The sequence below is a fragment of the Rhipicephalus microplus genome, chromosome 3, assembly GCF_043290135.1.
Source record: "Rhipicephalus microplus isolate Deutch F79 chromosome 3, USDA_Rmic, whole genome shotgun sequence".
In the NCBI taxonomy this organism is placed as follows: domain Eukaryota; kingdom Metazoa; phylum Arthropoda; class Arachnida; order Ixodida; family Ixodidae; genus Rhipicephalus; species Rhipicephalus microplus.
The window spans coordinates 52829236-52855839 of record NC_134702.1 but is presented as its reverse complement, the minus strand read 5'-3'; the positions used below and the strand labels follow the sequence as shown (position 1 = coordinate 52855839).

Here is a 26604-nt window from a genome sequence, read left to right as displayed (position 1 = left end):
TAGGCCTTGTCGATTTCTTCGCAAGCTCCTCACATTTCATTGAAAATTTTCATTGAAAATTTAGCGCGATGGGGCGCCGGCCTCGCTTTCTGGCTGTGTCGTACCATGACTTCTTAGTAACAGTGAATTTGACGAGGTGCAGCCCATTACTGCGTTATTAAATGCGAAGAATTTCTTGGCGAACTTCGGCGACTTTGAGCATATCTATCTATCTATCTATCTATCTATCTATCTATCTATCTATCTATCTATCTATCTATCTATCTATCTATCTATCTATCTATCTATCTATCTATCTATCTATCTATCTATCTATCTATCTATCTATCTATCTATCTATCTATCTATCCGCTTACGACTTTTAGCTCCCCTGACTGCATAATGGTATCAATGCCAAACTTGGTATGACATAACGTGACTGTATGACGAACATAAGTGGCTAGTCATAACATGAAAATCATGACATGTTTCTCATGATTTACATTCCATGCTCTTGCTGCTCTTACGGTGGTTTCATTCACATGATATGTTGTAAAACTGGTACGGTATGACATGACTGCATGCCGAACACAAGCGACAGACCCTAACATGAAAATAATGACATTCGTGTCATGTAACAACATCACTACATGCCACGCTCATGATGTGCTCGCAGCCGTTTCGCTAGCTTGGAATACACCAAATTTGATATGAGGGGTCTTGGATGGTTGACGAAGGTATGTTGCTGATGCAAACATGTTAATCATGAGATGCGTGTCATGTAACAACATGACTACATGCCACGCTCTTGATGCGCTCAAGGCCATTTCGCTGGCTTCACGTATCAAATTTGGTATTACGGGACGTGAATGGATGACGAAGGTATATGACCGGTACAAAATGGTAATCATTGAGTGTCATGTAAAAACATGATTACATGCTACGCTCATGATGTGCTCGCAACCGTTTCACGAGCTTCACATTTATCGAATTCGGTATTGCGTGAGGCGAACGGACTACATAGGTAAATGACACGTCCAAACATGATCATGACATGCGTGTTATGTAACAAAATGACTACATCCCACACTGATGATGCGTTTGTGGCCGATTCGCTAGTTTCACATATGCCAAATTCGGTCTTACATCGCATGAATGGATTACGAAGATATGTGACTGGTGCAAACTTGATAATCATGAGATGCGTGTCATGTAAGAACATGACTACATGCCACACTCAAGGCGCCTCTAAACTTCGACGTGACCAGTGCGCGTGCGTGCCGGCGTTCGTTTCATTGCGCCACGCCGGCAATACCAAGCCAGGCACCGATTTCCCCCTAGCAGAGATCAGTGGATCTGCTCACTTACCTCTATTGTGGATCTGCCTGCCATATACTCGCAAAAACGCGCTGTGTTGCTTTGACGCATAGCGTTTGAGTGCACTCGGCGTCCCTCCATCATGAAGAGAGGGGGACGCGATGCTGTCTAAGTAACGTCGTTGGCGTGAAATGAGCATCTCGCATATTACGCCGGTTGCCACCGGGTGACGTCGACGGCCGCTGGTCGCGCCGGTCGCGCTTCGCTAGCGTGGAGTCGCTGCGCCCAGCCTGCGCGCGCGTCTGCGTTGCGTCGGTGTATAATGGGCCCTTCATGATGCGCTCGCCGCTGTTTCCCTAGCTCCACATGTACCAAATTTGGTATCACGGGAAGTCAATAGACAACGAAAGTAAATGACACGTCCAATCCTGATAATCCTAATATGTGTTTCATGTAAAACATGACTACATGCTACGCTCATATAGCGTTCTCGCAGCCGTTTCACTAGTTCTACATATACCAATTTTGGTATTTCGTGACGTGAATGGACGACGAATGTAAATGACACGTTCAAACATGATAATCACGATATAGATGTCATGTAAAACATGACGACATACTACGCTCATAGCACGCTCGCGGCCGTTTCGCTACCTTCATATATACCAAAGTTGGTATCAGGTGACGTTATTAGATGACGAAGGTAAATGAAACGTCCAAATTTGATAATCATGACATGGAATTCATGTATGGCATAACTTACCCCTGTCTCGTAACGTTGTGCTGATTTTGAAGTGACCTATCAACCTTCCTCATTCGTGCTTCGCATATCATCGATTCCCACTGTGCATGGGATCTGCCGATTTTTTCAATCATTAAATTCAATGCTTAGCTGATACAGTTTCTTTACGATTTCTATCGGTTCCACCGTTGAACCAGCTGATCGGCTCAAAAGCGTCACTTGTTCTTTTGTTTCTTTTGTGTCCTTTTTTGCAGCATAGATGAAAACAAAATAAAAAGAAAGGTACAACTTGGTTACCCCTGGAGTGCAGGAGTGGTGTATGATTCCCAGATACATTTCAAATCGACGGCCATTAGTTTTGTCGACGAGCACAATGCAAGGTTCCGACATTTAAGAAGTTACTGGAAAGTAAACTAGGCATTCGGTAAAGTAAGATACATTCACTAAACAGCGTGCGCATGGCATGCACGACATATACAACAAACAGTAAGTGTTTACTATTTTTCGTTGGCACTATAACTACAGGGTGGAGTAATGCTTTGAGCGAAAAAAAAAAGCCGGACATGGAAGGCAATACGCACACATCATCTACCACTCACTCTCAACTGAAACTTTACTGCACTAGTGAACAACAACAACAACAACAACAACAACAACAACAACAACAACAACAACAACAACAACAACAACAACAACAACAACAACAACAACAACAACATACGGAAGTGGGTTGATGTGACACACACGATGGCGTGTGTGTCACAAAGACGCACATAAAGTCAAACATCTAAGGCGCTTGTTCACCGTCGATTACTAAAGTTTTCTTGTCCTGCGACGGCCGAGAAAATAGACGTACACAAAGTGGGGTGTTATTTGTTACATGGTATGCCTTCAAAATTTCTCGCCTTGTCCGACTATGTTGGTGGCATATAATCGTTGGGCTTTCAAAAGTGGGATCGCATTTGCATGACAAATGTCATGGCGGTATATATGTTTGCACTACATAGGATTCTTTTCTGTAGCAAATATGACCGGTCAACATCCGCCTATGCCACACATCGCGCACACATTCGCCTCTGGTGCCACAGTCCTGTTCTCTTGCGCTGAGCGCTCGAAGATGAAAGAACCCTAAGTAGAACGGTCTTGGAATCGGCAGCCCCTTGTGCCTTCTTTCAAGCATGACGTATGGCCCCCGCGCGAAGCCATCGCTGTCGTTAAAGGAGGCGTTGGCAGCAGCTTCAGGATGAGCCGCATACCTTTCTTACAGTGCATGATAAGAGGCTCCATGTTTCAGCCACTTCGCATTCACTTGCTCAACGAATGCGTTCTCTAAGGACTTGCGCGGTCACGGCGGAGAAAGCCACGGCCAACGCACCGACCATCGATGAAATTGTTTCGGCGGAACCCAGAAGGCCAGCAACCGCGCCTGCGCGAAATGCATTCGCAGGCGCCAACTCGGAGGCCTCTGCATGCATTCGTATGGCCGAGGAAGTTTATAGGCGAAAGGACTCGAAGAAAAACTTGGGAGAGGGGTGTCTGCGTGACACCACGTCATTTCCTCCCTTCTCCTCACTAAATTGTTGCCTGACAGAATTGAGCGACGCCTGCCTCGAGGGGCGCACTTTGTTTCCCCCACACGGATGCCTCGTTAAGTCGCCCCTGCAGAAAAGTACAGGGCAGTGCTAGACAGCTCCGAGAACTTTACTCAGCAAGTTGAGCGTAAGTGACCTTAACTGACGATCATGTAATGTGCCTCGTATCTCACTTTCACAGTATTGTGTTTAGTGAGAAAACAGGGATCTATGTAGTGTGCGCTTATTGGAAACAATAGTGATTGTTGGCATTTTACTTGGCAGAACCACGATGTGATTTCGTGGGAAGGTTTAGTGGAGGGATCCGGAAATTTTTATTATGTGGTGTTTTGTAACCTGCATCTTGTTCTAAGTATATGGTCTGCTAGCATTTTGCATTCATTGAAATTCCGCCGCCGAGGTCGGGATTCAATCCCGCTACCTTCGCACCAGCAGTCGAGTATAACATAACATCATGGTGCGTATGGGTCATATAGAGTCCTTCACAAGACGGTACAGGTTCTAAATTAAAAAAAAAAACTTTTACGGACTTGTTTTAGGTTGGCTTAAACACCATTATACTCCCCTCACACACGCACGCTCGCACGTACGCACAGACAGACAGACAGACAGACAGACAGACAGACAGCTCAAACGTTTACTCAGTTTCATATTAAAGGATACCGTGACGACAGTGTTCTTTCACGATCATAAAAGCAAAAGCAATCAATATCATCATAGGAACTACTTCTTGATCTATCGATTTCTCGTGACCCATTAGAGCGGAAAGCTTGCGAACACTCGTTATGGCGTCGATTAGCTGTCTCATATCAATCCGTCATCGGCGTGCACCTAAGCATAAGGACTCCGCGCTTATAATATGTGCCACGGCCACAAAAGCAACTTTGGCCGACCGTCTGAGCCTCGGCACACAGCGTCTGCTTATCACGCAATGCAGGTCGATGAGCAGTTAGGAGCACGAGAAGGAAACAAACGAGGACCGTGGGGCGAAGGGAAAGGGTTTGGCCAGAGACGGTCAGCTTCCAGGAGGAGTCGTGGAGGGGTCTGCGCGGAGTTGTGAGGGGGGGGGGATGAGAATGAGAGGGGGGGGTGTCAGCAGGTGGTGGTCACGGGGTCCTTCACCCGACGCCACCGGTGCGCGGACCGTAATTACAGCGACGCGCCGCTGGACGACAAGGAGAGAGGTGCGTCGAATCCCATCCTGAGGCCCCCGGCGCCGCATTTCGGAGATTCGTCGGTCTCTGGGGCAAGATGCGTCACGCGTGGTCGACTTCGGCCAAAATCATCGCACACATGACGGCCACGGGCCGCCCGTGGTGTGTGGAAGTGGTGTTGCTTGTTTTTCAGGGTTTTTTGTTGTTTGTATGTGTATCGCAGAGCAAAAAAGATTATCAGGGGTGTACTGCAATAGGTTCGCTTTTGACAGTGCGATGAATGGTATTGCCGTTTCTGAGCGATGTGAGAAATTTTGCGTTAACTGATCACCCTTAACGCTTAGTTCACGCAATGGCAAATCGAAAAACTGCCTGGTTTACGTTGCAGTGCTTGCGTGCTGTAGGTGGCGTAGTTTTAATTAATTAATAGTTCATCCACGGTGTACTATCGATGGTTTTAGCACATTTATTAGATTTATCTGGGAAAAGGAGTGTAGCTGGCCTTATACTTAAGTGCCAACTTCTCCAAAACCTACACCTAAAAGAGAACATGCACACATAGGAGCAATTGAATGGAAGTTGGCGAAGATCTGTATCCCTCCCCATTAATTCTGTCACTCATTATTAAATATAAGAATTCAAAAAATGCATCCAACAGCTTTCGTTTCAACCAATCCTAAAATCACATTATTTTCTGGCAGTTGTTCATTAGGTATTAGATTAACTACAAGTTGTATTAGCGTGTATTGGCAGTGTGATACAAAGAAAGAAAGAGTTTGAGAGAAGAAGTCCACTCTCAGTTTGCTTAGAAAAGTAAAAGCCATTCGCCAACCGGACCAGTGTAAAAGTACTTTCTGACAGAGTAACTTGAAGTGTATGCGGGTCACAGACAGTCGACCCTTGGAGATAAAAGCTTTCTGCCCCGGCACGTGGCTGCAACAAGCAAATGTCATGTATATCTGAGATAAACTTCGTGCTGCAATTCGAACGTTTTGCACGGCATTTTGGTTACTGGAAAGCCGTAGGTTGCTCGCCGGGCTGTTTGCTAAGCTAATGGCGGTGCAGTCGTCATTTTGCGATCAATGGGCCCGATAACAGTTTGCTCATCTTACGAAAACTTTGAAGCGACTGTATTGACGAAACCTTGCGCAAGATCTAAGTCGCAGCCCACGTGGCTAATCACTTGGGCTTCATTTGAATCACGACCGGTACCCCGGTCCCATTAGTCGGGTAAATACGCAGCGCAGAGAGGTTAAGCCTCGCTTTCTGTGGAAGGTCTATACTGCATGTGTAATGCTGATGAAAACAAAAATAAAAAAATGATCGCAGTGACTAAGCTAGAAGTTGTAGTCTTTTCAGAGGGAAATCTTTTGTAGCTTGATGTTAGCGCTGTTGGTTCTTCGTTAAGTTTTAACTACCGCTGTACAACTCGCTGGTGAGTTCTACGGTGGTGCTTGAAGCTCAACGGTACATAAAACTTATCCTGGGCGAGCGCACATGATGATACGGCGAGAAGTAGGTTCTCGAAGTGAGTTATTGTTGTGTTCTCGCGCATAATATTATAAACTTTTCGAAATGAGTGCCAGGCATTTGTCGCAACGTGTTGGCGATTTTTTTTTCAGTATCACAGGGTATGTTGATGCCTTTATGAGGACGTACAACATACAGTATACAATCTAACAGCACATGAGTGACGAATAGTCAAACTTGAATGCAGATACTTGAAATAGCTTAACCTGTACGTGAGCGACGTTAGATATTCTGTATGGCTTGACATACGCAACAAAACACAAAAGAAAGCCTGTAATTACACCTAAGATAAAACACACACCCACAGCATTATGCAATGGCGAACACGAATAATGTCCCACCTTTTTCTTTGAGTATAAAGTGTGCCCTAATACTTCCATAAATTTTCCGTTTCTTTCAGAACTTCTTCGCGGTGATAAGCGCTTTTCTGATTGGTCGCTAGTTTTTCCCAGGATACGCGCAGTAGTGGTGGCATAGTGGTTATGATAACCAACCCTCAAGTCGCGAGGTCGAATCCCGGCTACGGCGGTTAAATTTTGATTGATCGAGATGATATTTTAGAGGGCCGTGTAGTTAAAATTAAAAGCACTTTATAGAACGCCCAATAGTCAAATTTTCCGGAGACCACGACAATGGTATCCCTCATAATCAGACCGTGGTTTCGGTACGTAAAAGCCATAACTGTAACAACTTCTCTCTTAATATTTCTCCTGGACGGGCGCAGTTGACTGTTTCATTTTCCCCTGAACACGGGATGTCTCACTGAAAAACGATCCATGACCCGACCTGAACTCTACTGATTGACACCTGGCGATATAAAGTTCCTCGGACTTAAGTGGCACTTTCTTACACCATTGAAGTGCCGTGTGTACTGCGTTATACTCGTCGTTATCTGTCGATCCTATAATATACGAGAACGCTTGACGGAAACTAAATCCGTGGATGGAAAGTTAGTTGGCTCTGAAACACCCCCTTCTTCCCTATATACCCACACAGGCCTGTCAGTCAAGTTGGCCGAAGCCACTGTTCTGCGAAGCGCCAATTTCTCGACTACAGGGCCTCGACGCACACACCGACGCCGCTGCTTTCAATTACAGCCCCCTCTCGCACTTTATCCGTAGCAGCACCGGAAAGGGGGGTGGGCGGCACACCCCTCAAGAACGAAAGCGACCGGTGAATCCCCAGAAATGAACTGTGTGATAAGAATGGAAACAAGATGAACAATAAAAATAAAGCTTAGAGAAATATTGGCGTGGTGCCCGGTTCACAGGGCCGTTTTTTTTTGTTAGCAATGAAAAATTCAATTTTATTATGTATACAGAGTAATAAAAATATTTCGCTAAGTTCTTCTAGCAATTCAGCAACGTTGCCGGCCTCGCACAGCGCAGGTAAATCAATGCATGTTCATCCATCATTTCGGTAAAAGCGGGTTTTCGTGAGCTCCATATATGGGCGCTCGGTACTTTACTACGGGTTGCGTGGTTAAAGTGTCTCTTTGCTTTCTCTCTTTGTCTTCCACACACACACACACACACACACACACACACACACACACACACACACACACACACACACACACACACACACACACACACACACACACATATATATATATATATATATATATATATATATATATATATATATATATATATATATATATATATATATATATATATATATATATATATATCAGAAGTCTGAAATGAGCGATGGTTCATCGATTATGAGCACCACTGGGGCGCCAAAATATTCGTAACAGCAACGTCGAGAATATCAAGCAAAGAAAATGGCATCGTTGCAAGAAACCAGTCATGCAGTTTAGAAGAAAGAAAAAAATTATATTGATGTAATGTCTGTGGAACTGCTTTTTTATTTTAAATTTATAGAAGCTATTGTAAAGAGGTGAATATTGAACACGAAGATCAAGTTTGTGAAGTGTTCTTGTTCGTTGGTGGGGCATGATAGGGGATTGAACAATTCTTTTTCTTTTCGTTAGAGTGACTATTATTGAGGGAATACCTGACAGTGAATATAAAAAAAACAAGATTGAACTATAAAGAAAATAAGCTTTGAGATAGGAAGTGTGAAAGAGAAAACTTTGCTGATAGGCTGAAAGTTCATTGAGGGTAGGTCACTCGGAAGGGACTCTTCAAGGGGAAAAATAATACGTATTGAAGTCTCTAAAGAATGGGGCCAGGAATAAAGGAATAAAAATTAATCAATGAAAAAGAGCAACCTTCGATGGCATAATAAATTGATTTTTGTCTTTGATGAGCTAAGTGCGATGTATGAAAATTCTACAATAGAGTAAGATGTCTTTGAAGTAAGCATGCTATACTTTTATCCCAAGTTGCTGTTGTAGCATGTAGCAGTTTGTTTCATCAGAATGAATTCATTATGTAAGACGCAAACACATAAAGCAATAAACACACCAAATAAATTCATAGGTAAATATATATATATATATATATATATATATATATATATATATATATATATATATATATATATATATATATATATATATATATATATATATATATATATATATATATATATATATATATATATATATATATATATATACAAGCAGCTCGCCTTCAATGCACTGCCTGGCTCCTTAGTTGGTTCATGACCACAGAAAACCAGTGGGATAGGTGTCGGAGGGCATGCCCACGGTCCTTGTGTTGTGCACTCTTCTACGCTCCATCGCAGAACACTTGAACTATTTTTTTTTCTCTTTGACAAGTGTTGGAGATCGAAAACGCCGATAAACATACCTCATGGGCTAGTTGGCCGCTTACGCTCAGCCATAAGCGGATGGCTGAAAGCAAGCGTGGCCAGGCCGCTTGACCAACCTGTTCGCCATTCCTTGTGTTACAGTAGAGAGAAGGGGCTCAGAGCTTCTGGTTGAGAGAGTACAATCTCATAACCATGCCCTTTCTGCACCGCGACCAGCACTGCCTCTATCACCACCAGCGTGTCCACGTTCCATGTAGTCAACTGTTACCCCTACATTGAGCAGGTCCAGAGTGGTCATTGTGACCAGATGCTTGACATGATGCGCTGCCGCGCGTACTTCGTTCGTAAGCTATATAGTCGAAACCTTCGTTGCATTCATCCAGTTCTTGCTGCATCCTAATGAAATCGAGGGCTCTCAACTACAGTGTGGCGTGCGTATCAAGGCTCCCTAGTTTTGATCGCCAAAGAGTGGTACACTCAGCCTCTCTAAGTTGGCTGGGAGGCCACCCAACCATACAGAGAAGTATTCTCTGGTACTGTCCTACGCAGACAGACTGCAGTGCGGAGTACTGTGGTGAAAGGCGTCAATTTTCTCGACGCCTTTCACCACCCGAAGGTAGCACCTTCGACACCCGATTGACAGACTGTGACTTTGCGCCTGACAATGTTCTTGTGTGTTAGTTAGGCTCTGGCCTTGTGTTAATTACATTCACGGACTGTTCTACACTATTGTTCTTTTGTACCCGGAGCCCAGACGTGGTCATTACAGCAAGTCAAGGAGTTGGCGCAGAGGCGAATCCTTGATGTTCCTCCATAAGAGAACTAGGCCCGTGTCGCGTAAAAGCTTACCGGACATTGAATAAAATTATATCCAACCATACATTTCGCAACGAAGACGGCAACGACGTCGTTGTAAACTGAACTAAATCCCCAAAGTAAGTCAGTATGCGAATCAATAACGCTAATTGTCTGGCACAGTTTTGAAGATTAATGATTTTTTGAAAAAAAAACCATTAATAGGCTTTCTTTCTTTTGCATCATGCATTCTGTAAGTGAAGTTCGTTCCCGGTAGTTCCAAGGACCGAGCAAAACAATAAATTAGCACGAGAGTCTGAGCTCTCTGAACTGGAGCTGCCGTGCCCGAACCGTGAACGATTTAAGTTTTGCTTCCTTGAAGCCAAGCGAGTGCTGCGAAGTTGTGCAGGTAATGTCAAAGGGGTTATAGGTGCAGTTATTAAAAGAACTTCATTGGAGTGCAGAAGATGAAATGGGGTGACTCCCAAAAATGTATTTATTTATTTATTTGTTCATGTATTCATTTGTGAAACCTCGGGGGTACATTTTTACATTATACAGGGGAGAAGCGGAAATATAGTTAAACAACGAAATAAATACAGGACTATGCAAACACATATACTTTCATCGATGAATATCAATGTATCACTGGCACTTGCCTTAAACTAAAGGCATACTAACGAACACAAGAAGGAAGAATAAAAGATAGATGGGAATAATAAAGGTGTATATAAAATGAGTGAAAGATAGAGGTAAGAAAGAAAGAACGAAATGAGCAAAGCTAGGCATAACGCTGGGTGTAGCACCTGGTCTGATGGTTTACAAAGAGAACTTTCCCGAAGCTGCTTTCCAAGGGAAGAGAAAAGGCAAAAAGTAAGACGGGAAGGTTAAGGTTGCGTAAAACTTGAGAATGAGATTAAAATATAAAATATTGTATCGATTATTATAATTAACAGAAATCGCCAAGAGGTAATCATAATAATTAACTTGAAATCACTAAAGCGTTGCTCATACATGGGGCTGACTGCAGTGGCACCACCGCCTCTCTTATCGAGTGAATGCACAACTCTGCGGTGGCTTAACGCTGCATCGCTACGTGTCTAAATATGCAACGGGGGAAACAATCTGATGCAACTTTCTACGTACAAGTATCTGAACTGCCGCAAGAAGCAGGAAGTTTATAAAGCGTCACAAAAAGCGTCAGACATGTCGCACACCGAGTTTGTGAATCTGCCTAACGAAATTCTACTCGTGCACGGGAAGCCCTACTTGTTTGCCTGAAACATTGGCGGCATGGAGGCTTTGGTAAATGGAGCGACGCAAACTTTACAAACTGAAAGCGCTGGGTATACGTGCAACACCCTTCCTCGGTATGTTTCGCAATAGTGGATCGCCATACAATTTTTTTAGGGGCGAAGCTTTTTAAAGCGCTACCCGTTCATCCCTCGGCGTAGTACGTCACATGTCTTACACTTTGACCTGCAAGGTGGTGCTGGTGGGAGATTTATCCTGTGCGTTGATGAACAATAAAAAATTCGCAGCGTGCGTGTTCACTAAAAGACAAGTTCTCCTGTCTCTCATTCCCCATTAGCAGCCATTGGCATGTACATTGAGCACTATCTCACAAGAAAGGGTTGCTACGTTATACTCGCTGTGCGTAACCTCCTTGGTTTTAGAAAGGTTTAGCGAGCGTTGGTTCACAGTGCCATGAATACAGTGAACTAGTATATACCATGAACTTGAGGTGGTTAAAGGTGGGAAGTAGACACGATGCGCAAGCCGTAAGAAAGTGTGCGTGTGCCACCTCTCGTTTAGTCTTTGGAATGTCTGCTGGATGGCGGTGCTTCTATATGAGGAATATATGATGAAAATATGCGAGACTGTGGTACTGGGAGTGTTGAGTAGGTGGACGAATGGACACACAGACAGAGGCGTGGACGGGCGCACGGATAGCTGCATGGATGGATGGGCGCATAAACGGATGCATGGATGAACGCAGGGACGTACGCACGGATGGACGTGCGGACGTACGAACAGACGCACGGATGGACGGGCGGATGGACGCACGGACGGTCCCACATACAGACGCATGGGTGGACGGAAGCAAGAACGAATGGACGGACGGATGCTTCGCCCCACTCTCCGTCATTCACCCCGTAGATATGCTGCCATTTTTTTTTCTAAAAGGTAATGGTATTTCTTGGGATACTCGAACGCAAAAATTTTGGTCTGTGACCATCAGTCTGTCTGTTGGTGTCTGCCCAATGTTTCATGAAGGAAGAATTAAGGAGAGTAGAAAATTGGGAAGGTGAATAGAAAGATGAGAGAGAGAAGGAAGTAGCACGAAAAGAACGAAGTGAGCAAAGCGAAGCATAACCAACCCTTCCTTTCAAGAAGTGAATTAATTTAAAAAGCAAGGCACCGTCCCATTCATGGCCTATCCCCCTAGGTGGGTTGCGCCAAGGTTTTGAGGAACCAACCAACCAAACACTGGGAATAGCACCCGATGTGCTGATTTACGGGGCGAACTTTCCTGCAGCTACTTACCAAGGGCGAGAGAGAAGGCAAAAAGTAAGACAGGAAAGTTAAGGTGGGGTATATGTTAGAAGGAGTTTTGGAATTCGGGTGTACAGCAGTCATAATAAAAAGCTATGACTATATAAGTTTAAGTAAGGAAGTTCATAGACGCTTTGTGCATTGAAGCTCTAAACAAGTATTAATGCGCATTAAGTTTAAGATTGCTTTTTTAAATATTTGTAGCTCTTTTTAGAGCTACTACTTGCAAATCATTGCAATTAGTAAAAAAATGTAGCGACCAGTGTTTTTAATGAATGAATTGAACATTTCTTGCAGAAAATGTAGGAGGAGGAGGAGGAGGAGGAGGAGGAAGGGAAGAAGTGAAAGGCAGGGAGGTCAACCAGGCGCACGTCCGGTTTGTTACCCTGCACTGGGGGAAGGGGTAGGGGATTAAAGGAGAAGAGAGAGAGAAGTGAAGGGCAACGCGTGTGTAGATGTGACCTTGTCCATTGCACGCTTATAAGCGGTTGCGTAGTCCGGTCGTCTTTAGAAAACTTAGCAATGCCCGAGTCGCTTTGCTGGCCAGCGACGCGTAGAGCCATGAGCCAAGGATCTTCTCTTCGGAAAAAGGTCTACTGTCTAGTGTCTCTAACGTTTCGCGTAGCAAGTTGCGTTCGCTCGCAAAACGTTCACATGAACACAGTAGATGTTGTATTGTCTCGTCAGTGTCGCACGATTCACATCGGGAGCTATCCGCCATTCCTATGCAGAAAATGTATATCAACAGTGGACTGGGCGGGTCTGTATTCCGGAACTCCGTTGGATTGCGCTGCAATTCGCGCCCGCTCCACGAGTCTCTGCGCGGTCCTCGAGAGCTAGGTCCGACAAAGCCGCCTCCCATCCCTCCCACGTTGGCCGCGTAATTAGCGCGAGGCTTCTATTAGACTGGCAAACCCGAATCACGTGAAATAGGTCAGCGCGGCTGCCACAGAATTTACACAATGCACTGAATTGTTCTGGGTCTATTTTCGCCATTAGGACCAGGCTGCTGTACGACATGGTTTGGAGCCTGCTCAGACAGGCATCCTCGGTTTTAGTAAGTCTCTTAACGGGATGAGGCAAAGTTTGTCTTTGTAGGCGATATAACTGCAGTAAGTATATCTGCGTGTGTTGTAGCCGGTATTGTTGGTTGAGTGCCGTGGACTGAGGGGTCGGTAGAGAGAGCCCTGGGAAGGAATGCTCTGGCCGAGTTGTGTGCTAGCTCGTTTCTGACTACCCCAGGTGACCTAGCACCCAGATGAGCTGCTTTTTCGTGGCTCGCGTTCATGCCTGCCAAAGGATGGCGTGAGCTAGCTTGAGGTGAAATACGGCCTCTCATGTTGTTTCGGTAGGCTACCTTCGACTCTGTGAGTAGGTATTCTGCGGTGAAGTGCGTTGCTGCTAGTGCTATTGCAGTTTCCTCTACGACAGATGAATCGGAGCATCTTAGTGATAGGCCATCAGCTTCCTTACTTAGGTGAATGACTGCTATTGTAGAAATTCCTCCCACGGGTTCCGCAGCGTCTGCGAAGTAGGCTCCCTCTGTATTACCATAGCATTCATTCAATGCTTTAGCTCAAAGTGCGTACCGATCTAGTGTACTCGGTACTCTACAATGGGAGAGCTGAAAGCCGTGCCCTGGACCTCACACTTGAGCACGAGGAAATATTGTGTGTTTAGCAATAGTGGTTAACATTTATAGTACTTGGTCGATGAGGAGCAGTGGGAGGCTGCCTTGCGCAGCTTGAAACCCGACGTCCAGGAGGCCATCTTGGATTGCGCAGAGAGGGTCGCAGAGGACTATCGAGTGTAGAAACCTCTGCTCATCTCTATCTCATCACGCCTTTCCCTTCCGAAAGAGAAATACGGTTTTGGGGGTGAAGCTCTCTATGCCGTTGGTCGTGCGTCCACAACGTATGTAGTAGTCGTCGTAGTAGCAAGTAGCCACCTCCATGGCCGGACTAGAGAAGCGGCCCACGCGCATCCCTTTCAATTAAGGAGCAAACCCGCGCCCATATATCATGAATAAAAAGATAGCTGTTTCTGACGAAATACCTTACAGAGACGAGTATTGCTGACTTAATCTCCAATAAAATTTGCCTTGATGTTGATGCTTACTAAAAAAAATAGTATCAGAAGGACGCACCTTGAGCACTATCTGTTCGGAAAGGGTTGGCACGTTAAACTCGCTGGGTGTAACCTCCTTGGTTTTAGCAAGGTTTAGCGAGGGTTGGGCCGCAGTGCCAGGAACATAGCTAAGAATAAAAAGTAAAGTGTACCACTGTCCATTTCTATTACGCGCGTCCAACTGCGGCTGCACATTACAATGACGTAGGAGTCACGATGAACCAATGATAAATTCAACATGGTGCCGTTCGCGACGAGAGGCAATGTTCCCCGCTGTACCGAGACCGTCAGGCGTCCATTCGGATTCCTGTGCTGTTTTCTTCGTCAAGAAGAAATTCCATCCACTCGCCCTCAGCATCATCCTCGTCGACCGTCATACGATACTGGGGTTTATGATTTTGCAGCGTTTCAAGTGCACCGCAGCGGCAAACGCTGAGCAGAGCTTCACCGCGTTCCGTCGGTTCGGCAGCGTGAAGCAGCAACACTGCGTCTTTTCTCTGCGTCCCTAGGATTACCAATCTCGACGATTGTCATCGTGGTCATTCGTGTGCAGTAAGGTGATGGTGAAACCTGAATGTGTGCGTGTGTGTTCAGTGGAATGTGCGCGTCTGTGATTTACCGCCTGCAAAAGGTGTGGCATCAACGTCGCTGCATGTGCGTGTGTGAGTGAGTGTGTTACTTGGGTGTCACAACGTGGGAATCTTGGTGATCGTTTGCGATATGCGATGTGTTGTGCATTCATGTGAGTGTTGTAAGTGCAGGCAAGGTGTGAGAAAAAAACAACCAAAAGGGTCTGCTAGCGTCACACAGTACGAGAGTAAACAAACCAGGTGGGGAGAATATGCATTGGTGTATCGATTAAAACAAATGGCAGGATATCCACAGAGTGAATGATGGATAGTGGGGCGAAGCATCCGTCCGTCCATTCGTTTTTGCTTCCGTCCATCCATGCGTGCGCCTGTGTGGCCGATTATGAGTTCATCCGCCCGTCCGTGCGTGCGTCTGTTCGTGCGTCCACACGTTCATCTGTGCGTCCGTCTCTGCTTTCGTCCATGAATCCGCTCCTGCGTCCGTCCATGCGTCCATCCGTCCGTGCAGCCATCCGTGCGGCCGTCCATGGATCTGTCTGTGTGTCCGTTCTTCCACCTATTCAGCACTCCAAGTACCACCATGTCGCATCTTTTCATCATATATTCCTCATATAGAAGCACCGACATCCAGCGCACATTCCAAGGACTGAACGAGAGGAAGTACAAAAACACTTTCTTACGGCTTGCGCTTCGTGTCTACTTCCCACCTTTAACCACGTCGAGTTTATGGTACTTACTAGCTCATTGTATCTAATACTAATCAAGAAGGGTGTAAGGCAGGGGAATAAAAGTTCCCCAATGATATTTACCACGTGCTTACAGGAGGTTTTCAGAGGCCTAGAATGGGAACACAGTTAGTGAGGAGTAGCTTAGTAACCTGCGCTTTGCCCATGTCACTGCGGCCCAACACTCGCTAAACCTTTCTAAAACCTAGGAGGTTACGCCCAGCGAGTATAACCTAGCAACCCTTTCATGTCTTCTGTGCGTTGTTGAACAATAAAAAAATTCACAGCATGTGCTTCAACTAAAAGCCGAATTTCGCTGTCTCTCATTCCCCATTAGCAGCCATTGGCGTGTACATTGAACACTCTCTTTTATTGTTCAACACCGCAGAGAAGAAGTCTCTCACCGATTCCACCTTGGAAGTCAAAATGTTATACTTGTTACACACTACTACAACGGCTACGAGGGACGAACGGGTGCCGCTCTAAGGAGCTTCGCCCCTAAAAGCGAATTGTGGTCATTGTGTATGAGTAAATAATTTGCCGTGTGCCGCTTGGCACAGCTGCGTCATTTTAACGGAACATATCACCACCGCCTCATAATTACGTGCCAGATTGAAGCGTTCGTTGCGTAAGCGCTTGTCTCACGCTTGAAGTACGAACACCTTGCATGAAAAACACCGTGCGAGGTTCTTCAAACCTGGAAATGACGTCACCTGTGTAATAACTAATCAGGTAATAGAATCAATCAGGTAATAGAGAAATGCTCAGAATATAGCCAACCATCATATAGTCTTCATGGATTACAAGAAGGCATTTGATTCAGTAGAAATGTCAGCAGTCATGCAGACACTGTGGAATCAGAGCGTCGACGAAGCATATATAAACATCCTGGAAGAAATCTACAGGGGATCAACTGCTACCATAGTGCTTCACAAAGAAAGAAACAAAATACCAATCAAGAAGGGTGTAAGGCAGGGGAATAAAACTTCACCAATGCTATTTACCGCGTGCTTACAGGAGGTTTTCAGAGACCTAGAATGGGAACACAGTTAGTCGGGAGTACCTTAGTAACCTGCGCTTCGCCGATGACATCACATTGCTGAGTAACTCAGTGGACGAATTACAACTCATGATTATGGAGTTAGACAAGGAGAGCAGAAAGGTGTGTCTTAAAATTAATCCGTAAAAAACGAAAGTAATGTACAACAACCTCGAAAAAAAAGCAGCGCTTCGAGTTAGGTAATAATGCACTTCAAATTGTAAAAGACTATGTCTATTTAGGGCAGGTAATAACCACGGAGCCGGACCACGAGATTGAAGGAACTAGAACAATAAGAATGGGGTGGAGCACATTTGGCAAGCACTCTCAAATTATGACAGGTAGATTGCCACTATCCCTAGAGGAACGTATATAACAGCTGTATCTTGCCGGTACTTAGCTACGGAGCAGAAACCTGGAGACTTACAAAGAGGGTTCAGCTGTCTTACGCTGTGAATTTTTTATTGTTCAACAACGCACAGAAGACATGAAAGGGTTGCTAGGTTATACTCGCTGGAATTGAGGACGATGCAGTGAGCAATGGAAAGAAAAATGGTAGGTGTAACCTTAAGAGACAAGAAGAGAGCAGAGTGGATTAGGAAAAAAACGGGGGTTAAGGATATCATAGCTGAAATCAAGAAGAAGAAATGGACATGGACTGGGCATGTTGCGCGTAGACAGAATAACCGCTGGTGATTAAGGGTAACTAACAGAATTCCTAGAGAAGGCAAGAGGGTTAGCGGGAGACAGAAGTTTAGGTGGGCAGAGGAGATTAAGAAGTTTGCGGGTATAAATTGGCAGCAACAAGCACAGGACCGGGTTGAGTGGCGGAACATGGGAGAGGCCTTTGTTCTGCAGTGGACGTAGTCAGGCTGATGATGATGATGATGGTGATGATGATCTAATATCGCTGCATAAATCCTTATCGGCGTAGCGATCATGATCAATCACGATCAGTTACATCGATCGCGATCGTCACTGAAGCGACGCCGCTAGAACTATTGTTGAGTGAAAAAAAAAAAAACATTTCGTTTTTTGAGATATTGTATCATCCTTAAAAGGACCCTAAAATGGTTTTGACGATTTTTTACAAAGACATTGGGCTGGTAGACCACGTCTCAAGGGTAATTCAGAGACCGATTTGAGCTCTCTGCGTAAACTGTGTAATTTATTACAACGCTCTAAAGCTGCGAATCGCTCCAGATCAGCGCAGGTCGCTGCGACTCGGCCAAACGCGTTTTCAACCACCCATACACAAAATGAAACGCTCTGCCCCACTGACGTCATCACTTCCAGTGTATCTGATTGGCTGTGGAACGTGGTGCACAGACTGCCGGTATCGGATCGGAGGCAGGATTTGCGCGTATGCAGTCTCACGCCACATCGTGACGCAGGCGCCGTGAAGGCGGAGCTTGGCCCCGAGCGCTCCAAGGAAGAGTCTGAGGGCAGTTGAGAGCGAAAGGCGCAGCGATGGAGGAGGGTACTTTAATTAGTACTCGTAGCTCGATTAATAATGGTTGTTTCGAGTGAACTTCTGGTGCGAATGATTTGCTCCAGTAGGGATCTAATAAAAAAGGGGGAATGTGAAAAAACTGTTTCAGGGACCCTTTAACGATAACATATTGGGAAGTCTTACCTCTTGCATTTTCTTTTTCATTTCGCCTGTATTCCGTGCCTGTATTACGCATAGAGATAACTTGCTTATACTTGAGTCCCTCGAAACAAAAGACGGATGCATTGCACTCCCGTTTGAAAGCAAAGTCTGACACGCAATTCACTCGCATTCCCCGAAAAGAGAAAACCCCTCGCCTGCATTGGCACACCTGCGCACTGACACATTCATTGAAAGTAGTGGCCCATGTTGCAGCAATATTGAGCCCTGCTTTGAAAAAGTTGAGTATTCAACGGCTGGTGGGGTCATAGTGGACCGTCGAGTGCAAGTTGTCAAACGAAGAAAATAAAAGTTCGACTACAGCTCTGATTCACGGTCATTCTTTTCTTATTTTTATTTAGAAAATACTGCAGGCTAAGAATAGCCCAGGCGGGAGTGGGGGAGTTTGAGGATATGGCCAAAAAAGCAACAATACAGGAGGCACAAACTAACAAGTAAATATACAACACATTATGGTACAAGATCTAAGTCACTTCAAAAAAAAATTTCAATACACCTTAACACGTTTCCAGATTCAAAAATGTGTTGTGGTAGTTCATTTCGTTCTGTTAATGTGCGAGGAAAGAAAGAGTATTTGAAATTGTTAGTTCGAGCAAAGATAGGAGTAAATTTTTGTGAATGATATCGTCTAGTTGGACGAGAAGGTAACGGAGAAAGAATATTTGATAGCTCAAGTACACTTTTTTGCTGAATAGATAAAAAGAAGTTTTAGTCTTGCAATCTTCCTGCGACATTCTAGAGTTTGAGTTTTGTTATTATGCATTTGTTCAGTTGGGGAATCAGATCGGCGAAATCGGTTGAAAATAAAGCGGACGGCTAACCTTTGGATTTTCTCTAGCCGCGTATATCGCCTTGGCATGAACTTAACGAGAATGTATGGAATGTCACCCACTGTTAAACACAATGTGCGCTACGCGCTTTTATTCGTTGAAAGAAAACGTCAAATGGAACATTGGCGTTCCCCTCAAACACGATGACAAGCACCGAAACGCGAGACGCACATTCGGTATTCACGGCACCACAAGAACCGAAATTCTCTAAGTCAATCTCTGATCAATTCTCCCTTCTTCGCTCTGAGTAATAGTGTCCACAGTTACAGCAGAGAGCGAAGAAACCTGATAGTGAAAGTTTCGTGAAACACAAGAAAATTGCAAACAACCTTTTAAAGTTTGATTTATGTCCCTGCGTCATTTTTTGAAAGTGCAAAAAAAGAATGATTTTCTTTTAACCTTCACTTTAGCTGTGACCTTGTTTGTTTTAGTACCACTATATGTTCCGCGCAGAAACGTCGTCTTCGAGAGATGTGCATTGCTTCTTCGTGGATTCCGAGATGAGCGCAGAAGGGGCGTGATTTAAACAACATATATATTGCTAAGCTGAAGCGAAAGTCCACACTTTTTCAAGCCCATTTATCAAGCTTCAGATTAAGTATATCAATACCAATCAAATATTGTAAGGTAATCATTGTATGCGTAAACATAATGGCCACTGTTTGGAAACTACTTCCTTCGTAGCACGGAGGCATGGAAAATAAGGGAGATGAGGCCTCGTGGGTGGAGCTTATATTTATTCTTAGGTTGTCACCTACTACAGTATTGAGCCATGGACTAAAGGCGGTGAAATGTGGGAAGTAGACACGAAGCGCAGGCTGTAAGAAAATGCGCGAGTGCCACCTCTCATGTAGTCCTTAGAATCTCCGCTGGACGGCGGTACTTTATATGCTTAATATACGATGAAAAGATGCGAGATGGTGGTACATGGAGTGTTCAATAGATGGAAAGACGGATAGATGGACGGACAGATATATACGGATGGACACACGGATGGATGGACGGTCGCAATGACGGACGCAGGGATGGATGCCTGAACGGACGCACGTATGGTCGTGCAGACGGACGGAAGCAAGAACAAACGGACGCACGGACGCTTTGCCTCACTCATCATGCACTGCGTGTATGTGCAGCGATTTTTTTTTAACCGTGGATTTTACCACCACCACTACTTGGTGGGTGTTCCAGAAAAGTGGTTAACGATTTAGAGTACTAGGTACTCTACTATAGGATGTGGGGGAGCTAAAAACCGTCCCTTGGGCTTGGGCTAGGGATGTTGAGAATAAATGTTAATGGATTTAGAGTACTAGGTACTCTACTGTGTTTAGAAAAAAGTGGTTAACGATTTAGAGTACTAGGTACTTTACTATGGGAGTGCTTGAAGCCGTCGCGACGACATGCGTAAGGACATGCGTAAAGAGCGCAGGGGTTTAAGATAATTTTATTTTCAGGTATATCTCACATAGCTTATGTGCACACAGAAAGATAGACAATGATGATCATGCGTATGTACAGTGCAAGCTGTTATATACACCAAAATAATTTGTGTTTAGAAAACATTCATTGACACAAACGTCAATAACACTCAACAGAACATTTCCTTTTTAGACATACTCTAACGATGATGACAAAACAGACGTAATTTACTGTGTAGAAAAAATTTATTTACTGCATGTACAGAACACAAAGGCTTCATACCATTCCAGTAACAGGGCACATAAATTTGGGCACATCTATGTATCACCACCAACATCACTACGTTACAGTGAAGACATTTGCTCTAATATACATGACAATGTTGGCATACATGTACAAATTAACTCAATGCGATTTCATGATACAATGGTATAACGATACAATAGATGCAATGAAACACAATTTGTAACAAATGAAATCATATATAACAACTCAACGGGCGCTGATTAGCACCAAGTCGGTCGAAAAATGAGTTGTATCTTTTGTGTTCCACCTTGACGAAAGGGCACGACCAATGCCGCAGAAACTCGTGCTCCCCGAGGAAGAAAAGCTCCTCAGAGAGGAACACGAGGATATCTCGTCTCATTCTCCCCAGTATCGGCCACAAAGCACGCCGGCGGCAATCGGCAGCTACGGCTTCACATCGATTTCTCCAAAGGCTGAACAGCCCCGCAACTATTAACATAGCGGAGAAGCAGCCACGCGGAAACCGGCCATTGGACACGAAAGTTCGCACACCCTGTCCCCGAAAACCAGCATTGACCACACGCCAAAAAAGGCGGGAAACCACACATTCAATTGTCGCATGTCGATTGGTCTCTACCATGACGCAGTTGGGGCAAGTGGAAGTGCGAACCACCTGCCATCGCTGCAACCGATCTCGCGTGGGGAGCAAGCCCCAGCCCCACCTCCAGACAAAGTATCTGAGATACCCTGGCAACACTGCGGCAGTTATTGGTTTTCAAGCGCAGTTCATTACAGATTGACGATGCTGGGGCACCAAGGGCCGTAGAAGAGCTGGCCATTGTGTCCACCACTTTAGAATCGGCCACCTCTATCTCAAAAATGTGGAACGCTTCGCGATTTTGCGTGTCATCCTTGCGCAGGGGCCGTGCTAATCTTCTCTGTATCGTTTCAATTTTAGTATATGTACTTTGGAAGTACTTTGGAAGTATTCGTGTTTAAGAGCATTTTATTTCTGAAAAAATCATACATACACAGAATATATTTATGTGTTACATTGTTCGTTCTCACGACATGCTAATATATCTTATTATACATTCAAATGCACAACAGGAATTGTTTGTACCTGCAAACAGAAATTATAGCGTGCATAAAGAAAACTATGCTCAGGAGTACGTACAATTCATGAAAAAGAACGAAAAACAACATTTAGGAAATGCGTATGAGAATAAATAAATACCTATACAATACTAAATGCAGGTTCAGTGAATACACAAACACTATAGCTTACCTTCTCAGTAATGAAGGCAAGGCATGGACACTTTGTTGTTCCAGAGAATAATAAATCGTGTTCACCACCGCAGGAGGAAAGCTTCCTTCCCCAGAATGAATAACTGTTCGTTCAGATGTGTTAGCATCATGGTTCTTAAGCGATGTAGCAGAGGAAACATGGCTCTCTGAGGGCGTCCGCGCAGGCATGCCAGTCCCCTCCGCTTCCACAATACAAAAGCACCAATGTACATTAAAACTCAACAAAAATGTCTCTGTGCCGCGACTGCCATTGCATGCTGACTTGAAACATGCTGGTCACCAAACGCCAGGAAGTACGTGCGACAGAACATTCATGAAGTACATGATTGAGAGTTTCCGTCCGGCCGCACTGCGTACATGAGGCAGAGGGCGCCACACCCCACGCCGCAAGGTGGTGGCAACGCCTGCCATTCTCTCAACCTAGTGAAGTCTCGGACGTCAGCTGGTAGGGTGGTGGTTTTCATGAACCAGCGTCGACTTTTGCGGCATTTCTTGCGCTGATCATCATTTAATTTTTTTTACAGCAATACATTCACATATTTCAGTGGGTGACATACCCTTACAGAACCGCAGCTTCGTTTGTAACCATTCAATGCTTTAGTCTCCAGGCAAAATTTTAACCCGTCGCTCAAACGACCACCCATCTTGATCTGGTGGTGGCGTTCATTGTTGTAAACATTATCAATCAAAAACCAAACATTGCGCATATTTGAGGCGTAACGTTGATACATAACTGTTAGATAGTGTGTCTTTTTTAGAACATGCTTAGATACGTAATTCTAAAGACCGAAGTGTTTATTACGTTGCGCTGACAATGTGATGCAATGAACGAAAAAGAGGGTGTTAGCAACGCTTCGCTTTTCTAAAGATGATAGTCGCTCTTTGGGTATACTTCAACGCCATACGCCATCTCAAGCTGGGAGGACTGGGAGGTCCAGCTCTCGTCTGGGGACCCGGCGATGCAGCTTGCTGCGGTGACTATAGGGCAGCCGAGGTCTTCGCGGCGAGAAGCATGGCCGTGTAGGCGTGGTGCGGGACCGCGCCGCTGGTAGGTGTTCTGTGACCGCGCGGTGGTCCAGGGATCCCGGTGGGTTCAAACACGTTCGCTCTAATACAGTTTTAGGGCGAAGGCGGCGCCCGTTCATCCCTCGTTGTAGTCGTAGTCGTAGTGTGTTACCAGTCTTACGTTTTGACCTGCAAGGTGGTGCCGGTGGGAGATTTCTCCTGTGCATTGTTGAACAATAAAAAATTCGCAGCGTGCGCGTTAACTAAAAGGCGAATTCTCCGGTCTCTCATTGCCAATTAGCAGCCATTGGCATGTACATGGAGCACTATCTGACCAGAAAGGGTTGCTACGTTTTACTCGCTGGGCGTAACCTCCTTGGTTTTAGAAAAGTTTAGCGAGCCTTGGGGCCGCAGTGTCATGAATACAATGAACTAGTAGTATATACCATGAACTCGAGGTAGTTAAAGGTGGGAAGTAGACACGAAGCGCAAGCCGCAAGAAAGTGTGCGTGTGCCACCTCTTGTTTAGTCCTTGGAATGTCCGCTGGATGGCGGTGCTTCTATATGCGGAATATATGATGAAAAGATTCGAAATGGTGGTACTTGGAGTGTTGAATAGATAGACGAACGGACACAGAGATAAATGCATGGACAAACGCATGGATGGCTGCACGGACGGATGAACGCATGGATGGACGCAGGGGCGGATGCATGGACGAACGCATGGAGGGACGCGCAATTGGACGTGTGGATGCGTGAACAGACGCACGCGCGGATGGGCAGATGGACGCATGGACGGTCACAGAGACAGACGCATGGACGGACAGATGCTTCGCCCTACTCTCCATCATTCACTCCGTGGACATGCTGCCATTTTTTTCTGTCTGTCTGTCAACGCAAAATTTTGGTCTGTCTGTCTGTCTGTCTGTCTGTCTGCCTGTATATTTGTCTGTTTCTCCGCCGAAACTATACTCCAAACGGTCAAATTCTAACCCCATCCGCAGCGCTCACCAATGTTGCTCAAGTTAACAGCGTTTATACTTGTATGAAAATTCAAATGAAAATAATTATTGCGCATATTTGAGGCACAATAACAACACTTCAATTTTCTGTATATGTGCCTTTAAAGTAGGGAAGGCATACATACGTAATTCTAAGGACCGTAGTGTTTATCACGCTGCGCTGACAATCCAACGCGCTGCACAAAAAGGCGAGTGTTTCCAATGCTTTGCTAAGACCAGCTAAGATCCCACGGTGGTGGCACCTGCCCATCACTTTGCGTTTTACACCTTATCGGCTTCGAGACAGGAGCGCACGCCTTCCTTCGTTTTCGAATATAACTGCCAGATATCGCTCGTGTTTCACGTGCCTCGATGCGCTCGTTTGCCTTCGCTGCACAGATTGAGGCACTCTAACGCGGTGCCTCCAGAATACAATGAACCAATTTTCTCGCACAGAACATCAAATAAACGTTTTGTTCACTCTCTACAGACGCAAGACTATCGTCTTTCGACATTTGCAGTGAAACATGCAGATACGGGGTTATTTTTTTTTTCTACGTTCGTCCTGGTACGAGAGAGAGAGAGAGATAAATAGAGAGGAAAAGCAGGGAGGTTAACCTAGCTCGGTTCGGTTGGTACGAACATTTCTTTTCATGAATGGCGTTGAAGAGTGCAGCTATTTAAGCTTTTCGTTGCCCCAGATAGGAGGAATAGGAATTATCATCATGAAATGGTGGCCGCTCATTTCGTCCTCCTCAACTTTCGATTCACTCCCACAACATGTGCGCCATTTGATGCAGCGTGAAATACAAGAACTGCGACAGGCGTGTCTGTTACGAGGCTGAAAATCGCGTATCATCCCGTACCAGCCAGTCGTGAGACTGCAATCGTGCGACACCACGTAACAAGAAGTCATGCGCCTAAAGTCGCGTAACGTCGCGAAAGAATTAGTAACGTGCCTAAAAGGTGCATGACATCTCGCGACATCTAGTCACGGGGCTAAAATCACGTCACACCACGTAACGAATAGCCACATGACTAAATATATCCCGTAAGGTCACGTAACTATAGTCACGCTACACAAATCATTTCATATCCCACAACTACTTTCGCGACTGAAAATCCCGTAACATCACACGACATCAAGTCAAGGTCTAAAACTCACGTTCCATTTAGTGACGTTGCAAACGTCAAGCAACATCGCATAATAACTATAGTCAAGGAAGACGTTTTCATTATGAACTACTATGTGACACCTGGTCACGTGACTCGTGCCGACGATGGGGGACATAAAGACACGCCTACTACGCACAACGAGATTACGCAGTATTACTACATGGCGAGGCGGGTTTTCCCAATGCTACATTCAAAACTCAATAGAGCACAGGCCGTCTCGTTTCACTTACTTCAAACCCATTCGTACCCGTCGTTAGCAAACCTAAACGCAATTTATCCTCACAAATTCCCCGATGCCGCCTGCGCTGCTTGCGGGAAGACCGCTACACTAGCACACATTCTCTGGGAGTGCGGGTCCCCTCGACCGACTTATAGCAAACCCGAGTGGGATGCGCTTCTGCACAGCCCAGAACTTCAGGACCAAATCCTGGCGGTCCCGTGTGCCCGCGACAGGGCCGGCAGGCTAGACCTCCCAGTCCCCACGTGGGTGTAGCCGGGTGACGCGTGGCAATCTCAGCGTCTGTACTGGACCATAATAAAGTTGTTCTCCCTCACTCGCTCACGTGACTCAAATCAAAAAAGGAAAAGGAAGAACGAAACATGTAGGGATACCTTTATATATATATATATATATATATATATATATATATATATATATATATATATATATATATATATATATATGTGTGTGTGTGTGTGTGTGTGTGTGTGTGTGTGTGTGTGTGTGTGTGTGTGTGTGTGAGTAGACTTTACTACGTGGCCACGTCTCCTTATATATCTTGAAGGGCCGTTCCATGCGCTTGTGCCACACAGCCGCAACGCACGTGCCGCTACAGCTGCCGCACCCAAGCGGGGGGCAAATGAGCACATCGGCGACGCTCTTTCACCCTACGCTAGGGTGCGGCTGATGTGCCGGAACGTGCGTTGCGTCTTGGTTGACTCGCTCTGAGAAGGCCAGTTCATGGTCACGTGATCAAACATGGCAACGGGTGTGTGCCGCTGCGAAAAATTGTCCATAAGGCTCCAATACTAGCCGTTGGCTAAGGGGTCATGCGCTGT

General features: G+C 45.3%; 1 long non-coding RNA gene and 1 other non-coding gene across 2 annotated transcripts in view; one reads left to right on the top strand and one right to left on the bottom strand.

Annotated features, from left to right (window-relative positions):
• Positions 1–26604, top strand: part of LOC142803733 (uncharacterized) — a 256809-nt gene that overhangs the window by 188401 nt on the left and 41804 nt on the right. The gene's annotated exons all lie outside the window — the stretch shown is intronic.
• On the bottom strand, positions 21931–22033 carry LOC142804322 (U6 spliceosomal RNA). Its single transcript, XR_012894591.1, has one exon. It is a non-coding gene; the product is annotated as a U6 spliceosomal RNA (small nuclear RNA).